This window comes from Bos grunniens, chromosome 5 (assembly GCF_055505025.1).
Source record: "Bos grunniens cultivar Pamir isolate PY7600 chromosome 5, Bosgru_T2T1.0, whole genome shotgun sequence".
In the NCBI taxonomy this organism is placed as follows: domain Eukaryota; kingdom Metazoa; phylum Chordata; class Mammalia; order Artiodactyla; family Bovidae; genus Bos; species Bos grunniens.
In genome coordinates this window covers 103094559-103107653 of record NC_141169.1, presented here as the reverse complement: position 1 = coordinate 103107653, position 13095 = coordinate 103094559, and the positions used below count along the sequence as shown (strand labels likewise).

General features: G+C 42.8%; 1 long non-coding RNA gene across 1 annotated transcript; it reads right to left on the bottom strand.

The window, feature by feature from the left end:
- Window positions 1–1895: 1895 nt before the first annotated feature.
- Window positions 1896–12827, bottom strand: LOC147372822 (uncharacterized). The gene is made up of 2 exons (XR_015164329.1): window positions 12313–12827; window positions 1896–2543 (listed from the first exon to the last, which is right to left on the bottom strand). It is a non-coding gene; the product is annotated as an uncharacterized LOC147372822 (long non-coding RNA).
- Window positions 12828–13095: the final 268 nt, after the last annotated feature.

Here is a 13095-nt window from a genome sequence, read left to right as displayed (position 1 = left end):
CGACTTAGCAGCAGCAGCAGCAGCATGTCTGTTAGGTCCTTGCCATGTCTTTCCTTGAAAATACAACTACCAATATTTGAAAGCACAAAAAATGGAAAATCTGAAAAAAACTGAAGTTTCTTAAAAACTTCCCATTAAGAAAATTGCAGTCCTCCAATGTCAGCTCTTCCACAGAGCTCAGAAATGATTTCCACTCTGGATTTATCCTAAAAACAGTACTTCACTTTCAACAATCTGATAAAGAGGGTGAAATTCTCTTTCACACCACTTTCCTAAAACTGAGAAAAAACTTCAATTTCAATTAGAGAATTGGAACAGACATGCTATTCTCTTCTTACTTCTCCTGTGTCACCACTTTGACCTGCCTTCACTAAGACATGTTTCTGAAAATATAGAAGGGATTGACCAGAGGGAAGAAACTGGCAAAGAGATTAGTACAAAAAAACTGAAACAGTTCATAAACATGTGAAAGTCTAAATTAGAGCAGCGTTAGGGAGTAAAAACCATAATCAAGTTTAAAATGCCATAGCACCCTATTAATTTTTAAGTGTATCCTAACTGAAATTAATATTGAAACATTGATTTTCTCAAAACAGTAACATTAGGAGCTCCAACATCACATAAACTCACAGCACCACACACTGCATTTTTACTCAGATGCTGATTTATCAAAATAAGGTGGAAACCCATGTAGTGTTTCCACAAGTTTATCTGCAGTTGAAACCATGATTAGGGCATGGTGACAATAGAAATGTTACTTGAAATGCCAGAAAACAAATTTTCTTAAAACAAAAAATTCCTATCTGAAACTCAAATGCCCCTTGAAACTAATTATTTTTAATAATAATAATAACAGAAGAAAACATTTGCAGTGATGAATATGTTTTTGCATAGATCATGGTAATGATTTCACAGATGTACACTTACCTCCCAAAGTTCTAAGTTGTATTCATTAAATATATACAGCTTTTTGTATGTCAGTCATACCTCAATAAAGTAGCTTAAAATGAAAGTAATTCTTTTCTTAGGGATCTCAACTAGTATCATCAAAGATCTTCTGAGGCTGAGACTGGAAAAGTCACTTTTCTGGTGATCTTCCCCAAAAGAGCTGATTAGCCATGAGCTGCTAGAAATGTACTGCAAATATTCTCAGGTCTCCCCCTGTCTCACCCACCAGATGGCTGACCATTTTGAAAGACTCAACTACCTACATTAGGAATTCACTGTGATATCTGACTTTTCCTCTAGTCCACCTGGTCTGATGGGATTCATGTGTAAAGCATCTAGATCTTCCACCATTGTAATAACCACTGGAAACTGACAACCTACTCATACCCTAGTCTCACTGCTGTCTTTACTGTCTCCACCTTGGCACAATCCAATGCGCTTAGCACTGAGCACTCCTCGCAAGTCACTTCAGGTCGCATTAGCCTCACTGACTGTTACACTTGATGTGCGTCAGCTACTGTGCTGTTAATTTCCGAGCTTCATAGTTTGCTTCTCCTTCAACAACCCCACAAACAGAATGTGAGCTCCCCACCGAGGTGGCCAGGTGATGAGACTAGCTCCTGCCACAAAACCTCCTTCTTGCCCTGACTGTGACCTAGGACCTTCAAATGCACCAGTGAAATCCCCTCATACCTTTTCCTTGTGTTGCACCCTGACTCCAGGTGTTGTCACTTCTCCATGTGTATTCACTCTCTCTTTTGGCTTCTCATGCTTTGTTGAGTCAACCTCCTTGCAGCCTCCCTGATATGATCCCTTCATACCTCTGGTGACTCTGTTTCTTTAAGACCAGAGAGTGTAATAAACTATACTTGCCCTCTCTTATGCCTTCTCTTGTGGCCAAACCTGACTGGCCATCTCAATAGAACAAAAAATAATCACGATGAAACTAATCTGTCACATCATTTTATAAAAGTATAACCCAGCACTTGTACCTGTTTGTAACATTTGACGTCACCTCCCCGCCTCTTGTGACACATCACAGAGATCTGAAGAGTCCAGCTGTCCACAAGTCTGAAGTTTTTACTGTGCAGGGCCAAGCAAACCCTTAATCACTTTGAGAACCTAATGCTCTAAGAATCAAGTGTGACCAGAGTCTTCCCCGAAGGGTGCTCTAAAGCATATGATCTGGTTTCCCCATGGTCATTCTGTGAATGAGACAGAGGTGTTTCCTACTGGGAACCCCTCCCAGATCAGACAGGCCTTACCTGAGCAGACTGCTCCAATATCCTGGTCATGAGAGAAGGTGTCATTATAGTTTTTAAAATCAATATGAACACACTCAGAGAGACTCAAAGTTGATTCAACCTCTCTACTCTCACAAGAAACATATAAAAACCAAATGGGGCCAAGTCTTGGTCCAAAATAAGACCCTCTGGGAGCATCAATGGCAACTCCACATTCCAGTTGTCTGCACACCACTTCTACAGATTCTATGAGCCAGTACTCAGTATACACTGTGCCCCATTCTCCTTTGTACTTCATTTCCACTCTCCCCTCACAGCGGTGGGCTCCGTCCTTCAGCCTCAGCTCCAAAACTGCAAGAGAGACAGACACAGAACAGAGGAGAGATTTTAAGAGAAAGTGCAGTGGTGTGCTGGTAAGTATTAAAAAAAAAATCTCTCTGAGGGAAAAAAAATCCCTGCATTCGATGACTTTTATGGTATAAATATTCCCACCATGGCCAGCTCAAAGCCCCCAATGTGCCATCACTGAAACTGGAGCAGGAAGGGAGGCACCAGCTGTTTCTCAGGAGCCTGTAGAACCAGCTCCAGGGACACCACCGAGGACAGGCCTCCAGAGACTCTGGATGCTGCCCTCCCTGTAGATGCGCCCAAGGCTCCTAGGGCCCAGCATCCCTGTCTCAGTTACAGCTCATGGCCCGGGATCCAGGGAGGAATCCTCCCTCTCCTTCCCTGTCCATAGGGAGCATCTCTTCCAGCTCAGGAATAGAGGGCTCAGGCAACAGGTTCTACAGTGTCCTGATCGTTCCTGTCACCTGGTGTTCATATCCTTGTGTAATCCCCACACTTGAATGTATCTAGTAACACGTACATAACAAATGGAATTTGACAAAAGTGATGAGCTGTCACTTAAGAGATTAGGTTTCAAGATGACTCTGGTTTTCCTTTGGTGACCTATCTCTTTCTCTTTTATTTCTGCTTTATTGACTATGCCAAAGCCTTTGACCGTGTGGCTCACAATAAACTGTGGAAAATTGTTAAAGAGATGGGAACACCAGACCATCTGACCTGTCTCTTGAGAAACATGTATGCAGGTCAGGAAGCAACAGTTAGAACTCAACATGGAACAACAGACTGGTTTCAAATAGGAAAAGGAGTATGTCAAGGCTGTATATTGTCACCCTGCTCATTTAACTTATATGCAGAGTACATCATGAGAAACACTGGGCTGGAAGAAGCACAAGGTGGAATCAAATTTGCCAGGAGAAATATCAATAACCTCAGATATGCAGACAACACCACCCTTATGGCAGAAAGTGAAGAGGAACTAAAAAGCCTCTTGATGAAAGTGAAAGAGGACAGTGAAAAAGTTGACTTAAAGCTCAACATTCAGAACATTCAGAAAACTAAGATCATGGCATCTGGTCCCATCACTTCATGGCAAATAGATGGGGAAACAGTGGAAAGTGTCAGACTTTATTTTGGGGGGGCTCTAAAACCACTGCAGATGGTGATTGAAGCCATGAAATTAAAAGATGTCTGCTCCTTGGAAAGGCAGTTATGACCAACCTAGATGGCATATTTAAAATCAGAGACATTACTTTGCCAACAAAGGTCTAATTAATTTAGAATTAATATTGCTAAAATGTCTGTACTGCTCAAAGTAATCTATAGACCTGATGCTTTTGAACCGTTGTGCTGGAGAAGACTCTTGAGAGTCCCTTGGACTGCAAGAAGATCCAACCAGTCCATCCTAAAGGAGATCAGTCCTGGGTGTTCATTGGAAGGACTGATGTTGAAGCTGAAACTCCAATACTTTGACCACCTCATGCAAAGAGTTGACTCATCCGAAGAGACCCTAACGCTGGGAAGGATTTGGGGTATGAGAGGAAGGGGACAACAGGACGAGATGGCTGGATGGCATCACTGACTCGATGGACATGGGTTTGGGTAGACTTTGGGAGTTGGTGATGGACAGGGAGGTGTGGCATGGTGCAATTCACGCAGTCTCAAAGAATTGGACACGACTGAGCGACTGAACTGAACTGAACTTACTCTCTCTCTCTTGCTCTAATGAAGCCAGCTGCCACGTTGTGAGCTGTGTATGGAGAAACCCTCATGACAAGGAACGAAGGGAGGCATCTTGGCAACAGCCAGCAAGAGACTGAGGCTCTCAGTTAAACAGTCTCCTACAGTCTGAATGCTGCCAACAACCAGGTGGGTTTGAGTGGTACCCACCCCTTGTTGAACCTTCAGATGATTGAACCAGTGAGACAACACAAGTCAGAGGACCCTGGTAATCCTTGCCGATTCCTAGCCCATGGAAATGAGGTGCTAGATGTTTGCTGCTTTAAGCTGTTGTTTTGTTTTGTTTATTTATTTTTGGCTGTGCTGGGTTTTTGTTGCCACTCACAGTTACAGTCACTTCTCTAGTTACAGAGAGTGGAGGCTACTCTTCATTGTGGTGTATGAGCCTCTCATGCCAGTGGATTTTCTTATTGCTGAGCATGGGCTCTAATCACGAGGGCTAAGATGCCAAGCTTTGCAGTAATTTGTAGCACAGCAACACATAACTAATGTAGGAAGGCATTATGCTAAGTGAAAGAAGTAAGACAGAGAAAAACAAATACTGTTTGATCTCATTTATATGTGAAATCTAAAAAAAAAAAAAATTCATAAATAAGGAGAGTAAATTGGTGGTTTCCTGGGTAGGGGTGGGAGTGAGAGGAAAGGATGATGGTGGTACAAACTTTTACTTAGAACATAGATAAGCCCTGGGGATGGAATGTACATGTGACTGTAATTGACAATTGTTGTTATTTAGTCACCAAGTCATGTCCTACTCTCTGCAAGCCCATGAACTTCAGCACATCAGGCTTCCCTGTCCTTCACTATTTCCTGGAGTTTGCTCAAACTCATGTCCATTGAGTTGGTGATGCCATCAAACTATCTCATCCTCTGTCACTCCTTTCTTCTCCTGCCCTCAGTCTTTTCCAACATCAGGGTCTTTTGCAGTGAATTGGCTCTTCATATCAGGTGACCAAAGTATTGGAGCTTCAACATCAGTCTTCCAATGAATATTCAGAATTGATATCCTTTAGGATTGACAGATTTGATCTCCTTGCTGTCCAAGGGACTCTCAAGAGTATTCTCCAGCACCACAGTTTGAAAGCATCACTTCTTCGGTGCTCAACTTTCTTTATGGTCCATCTCTCACAACCATACATGACTACTGGAAAAGCCATAGATTTTATTATAGAGACCTTTGTTGGTAAAGTGATCTCTCTGTTTTTTAATATGTTGTCTAGATTTGCCATAGCTTTTCTTCCAAGGAGCAAACATCTTTTGATTTCATAGCTTCAGTCACCATCTACAGTGATTTTGGAGCCCAAGAAAATAAAATCTGTCACTGTTTCCACTTTTCCCCTGTCTTTTTGCCAAGAAATGATGGAACCAGTTGTCATGATCTTAGTTGACAATACTGGATTGTATATTTGATCATTATTAATAAAGTCAGGAAGCAACAGTTAGAACTGGACATGGAACAACAGACTGGTTCCAAATAGGAAAAGGAGTACGTCAAGGCTGTATATTGCACCCTGCTTATTTAACTTATATGCAGAGTACATCATGAGAAACGCTGGGTGGAAGAAGCACAAGCTGGAATCAAGATTGCCGGGAGGAATATCAATAACCTCAGATATGCAGATGACATCACCCTTATGGCAGAAAGTGAAGAGGAACTAAAAAGCCTCTTGATGAAGGTGAAAGAGGAGAGTGAAAAAGTTGGCTTAAAACTCAATATTTAAAAAACGAAGATCATGGCATTTGGTCCCATCACTTCATGGGAAATAGATGGGGAAACAGTGGAAACAGTATCAGACTTTATTTTGGGGGGCTCCAAAATCACTGCAGATGGTGACTGCAGCCATGAAATTAAAAGACGCTTACTCCTTGGAAGAACAGTTATGACCAACCTAGATAGCATATTGGAGTAGGCAATGGCACCCCACTCCAGTACTCTTGCCTGGAAAATCTCATGGACCGAGGAGCCTGGTGTGCTGCAGTCCATGGGGTCGTTAAGAGTTGGACACGACTGAGCAACTTCACTTTCACTTTTCACTTTGATGTATTGGAGAAGGAAATGGCAACCCACTCCAGTGTTCTAGCCTGGAGAATCTCAGGGATGGGGGAGCCTGGTGGGCTGCATAGTCCAGTCTATGGGGTTGCATAGAGTGAGACACGACTGAAACGACTTAGCAGCAGCAGCAGCAGATAGCATATTGAAAAGCAGATATATTACTTTGCCAACAAAGGTCCGTCTAGTCAAGGCTATGGTTTTTCCAGTGGTCATGTATGGATGTAAGAGTTGGACTGTGAAGAAAGCTGAGTGCCAAAGAATTGATGCTTTTGAACTGTAGTGTTGGAGAAGACTCTTGAAAGTCCCTTGGACTGCAAGGAGATCCAACCAGTCCACTCTGAAGGAGATCAGCCCTGGGATTTCTTTGGAAGGAATGATGCTAAAGCTGAAACTCCAGTACTTTGGCCACCTCATGCGAAGAGTTGACTCATTGGAAAAGACTCTGATGCTGGGAGGGTTTGGGGGCAGGATGAGAAGGGGGCAACAGAGGATGAGATGGCTGGATGGCATCACTTACTCGATGGACATGAGTCTGGGTGAACTCCGGGAGTTGGTGATGGACAGGGAGGCCTGGCGTGCTGCGATTCATGGGGTTGCAAAGAGTTGGACATGACTGAGCGACTGAACTGAACTGAAGTGAATAAAGTCAATCTTAAAAGGTCTCATAACATACACACAGCAACTATGTGATGTAATAAATGTGTTAACTAACTTAATTATGCTAATAGTTTCAAAATATATATGTATTTCTTTTTTAATACTTTAATTTTTGGAGTATAGTTGATTTACAATGTTGTGTTAGTTTCAGGTGTACAGTAAAGTGACTTGGTTATATATTTTAATACATATAAACTTTCATTTTTAGATTCTTTTCTCTTATAGCTTATCACAGAATACTGATTAGACTTCCCTGTGCTATACAGTAGGTCCATGTCGATTATTTATCATATATATAGTAAGGTGTTAATTTCAAATTCCTGATTCATCCCTCTACCCAACACCCAACATTTCCCCTTGTGTAACCTTAAGTTGTTTTGGATATCTGTAAGTCTGCTTCTGTTTTGTAAATAAGTTCATTTGTATCTTTTTAAAATTAATTTTTATTGGAGTATAGTTGCTTTACAATGTCATATTTCCTCTGTACAGCAAAGTGAATCAGTTATTTGTTGTTGTTCAGTTGTTAAGTCATGTCTAACTCTTTGTAAATTCATGGACTGACACACTCCAGGCTCACCTGTCCTCCACTATCTCCTGAAGCTTGCTCAAACTCATGTTTATCGAGTTGGTGATGCTATCTAACCATCTCCTCCTCTGCCACCTCCTTCTCCTCTTGTCTTCAATATTTCCCAGCATCTCCAATGAGTCTGCTCTTGGTTGAGTCCCTTTTTTTCCACACCATCCCCAGCATTTATCGTTTGTAGAATTTTTGATGATAGCCAATTCTGACTGTTGTGAGGTGATGCCTCATTGTACTTTTGATTTGCATTTCTCTGTTAATTAGTGATGTTCAGCATCTTTTCATGTGTTTTTTGGACACCTGTATGTCTTCACTGGAGAATATATACATATGTATTTCAAGTCATCATACTGTACACCTTTCACTTACATCCTATTATTTGGTGATTACCTTCCAATAAAGTGGAAACAATAGATAAGAAAACTATGTATAGAGAAAAAAACTTTTGCAAATGCAAGGGAAAAAAAGATAGGAATAATAATAACGGGAGCTTGAAATATATTTCTCAGCTTTTAATACTTGAAATGGTCATCTGAACTAAATCCAATGGGGAAAAATTGGAAGTAGTGACAGATTTTATTTTCTTGGGTTCCAAAATCCCTGTGGACAATGACTGCAGCCACGAAATTAAAAGACACTTGCTCTTTGGAAGAAAAGTCATAACAAACCTAGTCAGCGTATTAAAAAACAGAGACATCACTTTGCCAACAAAAGTCCATATAGTCAAAGCTGTGTTTTTTCCTGTGGTCAAGTATGGATGTGAGAGTTAAACCATAAAGAAAGCTGCGTGCATGCGTGCTAAGTCGTTTCAGTAGTGTCCAACTCTTTGTGACCCTATGGACCACAGCCTGCCAGGTTTCTCTATCCATGGGATTCCCCAGGCAAGAATACTGGAGTGGATTGTCATTTCCTTCTCCAGAGGACCTTCCCAACCCAGGGACTGAAACTGCATCTCTTATGTCTCCTGCATTGGCAGGCGGGTCCTTTACCAATAGCACCACCCGGGAAGCAGCACCAAAGATTTGATGCTTTTGAACTGTGGTGTTGGAGAAGATTCTTGAGAGTGCCTTGCCCTGTCAGGAAATCCCACCAGTCAATCCTAAAGGAAATCAACCCTGAATATTCATTGGAAGGACTGATACTGAAGTTGAAGCTCCAATACTTGGCCACTTGATGTGAAGAGCCAACTCATTGGGAAAAAAAAAAAAAACCCTACTGGTGTCCTCACTGATGACACTTATCTGAGTTTATTATAATTTCTAGTTTTAGTGTCCAGCTTCACTAGACTATCAGTTAATATGGACTAGGGAGCTTTATTCACCATCATTAGGGCCTCAGCATCTGGTGAATTGCAAAGGGTATGGATTGAATGCCCCACAAACTGATCTTTAAATCAATAAACATTTGTGGAATGAAAGTCTAGATAAATTCTGAAAAGAAGGTATGGAAATGATATAATTTAGCACATTTATGGCATTCAAATCAGTAAGAAAAGAAAAAGAAATAATTCAGGAATGACATTGGAAAAATAAAATTAGGTAGAATATTATGTCATATATAAAATAACTTACACAATTATTTAGTATTTACACATTTAAATATATTCATAAAATTATTACAGATAAAAATAATTTATTTAAATTTGAAGTGGGGAAGAACATGCTTGACAAGGCTCTGAAAGTGGAAACAAAAATGGGAAATTTTAACAGGCAATTAATATTATTAGAAACTTCCGTGAGGGACTTCCCTGGTGGTCCAACAATTAGGGCTCTGCACTTCCAATGCAGGTACCACAGGCTTGATTCCTGGTCTGGTTTGGTACAGCCAAAAAAATCAAACAGTAAACTGAAGGAAGCATATTCAGTCTATAAATAATGTAATTCAATAGGACAGGGACTTGCACCCAAACTGCTTGGTTTCAAGTCTTACCTCTGTGTCTTACAACTGACTCATCTTGGGCAAGTGACTTTGCTTTGCCTCAGTGATCTGTTTGGTGGATAAAAAATATATTCTGCTTGTTGGACTGTTGTGTGCTCAAACGAGTTCATATAAGTAAGTGCACTGTAGGTTGTTGCAGTAGATGATAGTAGTAGTATAAAGAGCTTCAATACAAATCATGACAAAAACGATAGCCATCACAAGGTAAAAAGGACAAATGTAATGAGCAAAGTAATTCACAAACGAAGGATTAAATTAGCTAATATATGCCAGTATTTGCCTACCAAACTGGCTAAGATTTTAGAAACTCATAAGAAGACAAAGTTGGTGAAGCTATGTGGAAACTAACATTCTCATTCACCGTTTGTAGAACTAAAGTTCAGTGCAGCTATTTCTGGCAAACATTAATCTCTATGTACCAAAACCGTAAAGGTATAGGTACAAAGCCTTAAAGCCTTAGAGGTACTCAGCCTATAAAGCAGCAACTCCACTTTTTTTTCCAACATTTAAATATTTGTTTATTTATCTATTTATTTGACCACCTAGGTCTTAGTTGCCATATGCAGGATCTTTAGCTGCAGCATGCGAACTCTTAGTTGCCACATGTGGAATCTAGTTCCCTGACCAGGGATCAAATCTGGGACCCTGCACTAGGAGCATGGAGTCTTAGTTATGATTAAGAGAAGCAGTCATGGATGGTCCTACATTTAAACATAGGGAAGTTCAGAGTAACATTTTCATAATAGCAAAAAAATGTTGAAAACAACTAAATGCTCAATACAGATGGTCAGGTGAGCATATTGCATTTCTGCATATAGTGAAATAGCTGGAGGCAGTTAAAAAATTCAGTACTATCCCTGTGATAGCCTGTATTTTTTAATTCCACAATAAAATGCTTTAGTGTGTAAAAGAATAGTTAATGATATAGAAAAATGCCCAAAATATATTCTGGATTGTAAAAACAGGATACAAAACAATATATGCCAGATTATCTAATCCTGAGGATCTATGTTTTTGTGTCTAATGGCATCAATTGCATTTGAGAGAGAGTTTTATGCCAATGCCCATCATGAATTTCAAGGTGGAGATTCTTGTAACATGTGAGAAACCATCAGGTGCTCAGAAAGGCCAAGACTATTATTCTACAAGGAGCAAGTCTACTGTAACATGAAGTAGAAGAATAAAATGTTATAGGATAACTCTGAATAGTGTTGTTTCAAAGAAAATGAAAATAGTGCTTGCTTTGGTGAAATATTCTTGCTTCTTAAAAAACAACTGATGAAATTTCCTACAATTTTTCTTGTAAGAGGAGGGGGCCATGCATCAAAACACCCATCATCTCCCCCTTGTGGGACCAAAACCCACCTCTGACCTCCAGAGCCCTCAGAAGGAGACATTTCACCAGCACCTGCCCAGCACTCAAGGAGCAGAGATGAGGAGGGAGGGGACTTCCCAAGGCGAGCTGTGGACTCAAGGCTGAGGTCTAGGGGATGACAGTGAACTCTGAGACAAGATAGGGCTGCATGGAGTCTCAGCCAGATCAGAACCCACATCTGAGAAAGCTGCCTTCTCCAGGCTGGAGACGAGATTCTCCACAGGCCCAGCCCTGACGCCCGCCGTCCTCTCACTCAGGGGAAACCAGCTCCAGGGAGGAACAGGAGAGGGCATGAGGCAGAAAGTGCTCCCTACAGAGTCACAGCAGATCCTGGGAGGGGAAAGGACCATCCCAGGGCCCCACCACATAGGAAATGTCACAGGGACCAGGGCAGAGACAAGGGAACTTAGACACCTGTGGCTGCACATCAACTGATCTCTACAGACAAGAGGTCCCCTCTCCTGGCTGTGGGCTTCTGCTCTGTAATGGACACCTGGTGGGGACAGGTGAGGTAAGCAGGCAGAGCCTCTCACAGAGCACAGTGCTGGGCAAACAGGGCAACAAGCAAAGGGGAGCCTGGGGGATGGGGAGAGAGGAGCCAGAGAGAGGCAGACAGGTGCACCATTATCTCTGGTCTGGTTACATGCAGTGGCCAGGATACCCAGCCCTGTGGGACCCTGTGTGCTTCACAGACCAATGGTCTCAGTCCCTGCTCAGCAGCTCCATTCCTTTCACAGAGACCGGATCCACACACTCCTCACACACACACATACAAACAAACTCCTCATACACTCTGACTCCACACACACACACAAATTCCTCACTCACTCCTCACATACACACACTCTCACACACACTCCACACCCACATACCCTCACATACCCTCACACACTCCTCACACACTCTCACACATGCCTCACAATCACACACACACACACTCCACACACACACAACCTCACACACTCCTCACTCACCCACTCACACACACACACACACACACTCCTCACCCTCCCACACACAAACACAAACACAAACACAGAGCCTACAGGAGCATACACACAGGAAACATGGGGACCCAGTGGCAGTGCTCACACACCAAGCACGTGGAGCGTGTGGGAACAGCCCAGAGTCCCAGCTGAGGTCAGTCGCTGGAGCTTCCACACACTGGGAGCCACTGGGACCCTAGAAGCTCCCTGAGGGAGTGGAGGGGACTCAGGCTGACCCAGCTCAGTCCAGAGCAAACCTCACTGCTCTGTAAAATCTGCCACAACTGGCAGTGGACCCCCCACAGGAGACGGACAAGTATTCACAGTCAGCGTGGCTCCTTTTTGGTCAAAAACACTGAGGCTCGGCTCCACAGCTACAGACACCTTTCCCTTCACCAAGGCGTGCACTGCCTGGTGTGGACCCAGGACAGAGGGGCAGCTCTTACCTTGACCACCCATCACGATGCCGAGGAGGAGGACACAGAGTCCCCGCAGGGAGACGTGTCTGCCCAGAGCCATCCTGATCCCACGTCCTCAAGGTCACAGTCCTAGCTGCAGGATCAGCCTGTGAGGAGGCGTCAGGGTGCCGACCGGGGTCTATATAGACCACCCCTTACACCCTCCATCCTGGGAGCCAATAGCGACACCTCTCACCATTTCAGGCACTATCAGAGGCTGCATCTGCCACTTTCTGCAGCTCAGACACCAATGAGCTTCTGAATCTTCAACATCTCCTTATATGAGCAACACGGTCCTTTAACCTGCTTCCGTGGTCCTGAGAGCCGGGCCCCCTGACCACGGCTGGAGTAGAAAAGTCACATCAAAAACTATGTGTACCATTCTTTCCTCTGATTACCTTGGCCAATCCCCAAGAACTGTAAGATCTTGCAGATCAGGTTGTGGAATTCACTGGACCACGGAGAATAACTTTGGTGGTATCAAGCATTGATCTTCCCCAGCACTGAGCTCAGGATCAAGCAGAGTACTACAAGAAGGCTTCAAACACAAGAACATTTCTCGGGCCAGAAGAAAATGAGGACAAGGATTTCAGAAATTCACAGGTGACCGTGGAGAAGGTGGGGAGGGAACCATTAAGTTGAGTGGATGAGATTGCAGGTCTTCTCCTCGCAGAATGATCTGGAGACTGGGTCCCAAAGAAGGTGCATGTATGCTCAGTTGTGTCCTACTTTTTGTGACCCCTGGACTGTAACACACCAGGCTCCTCTGTC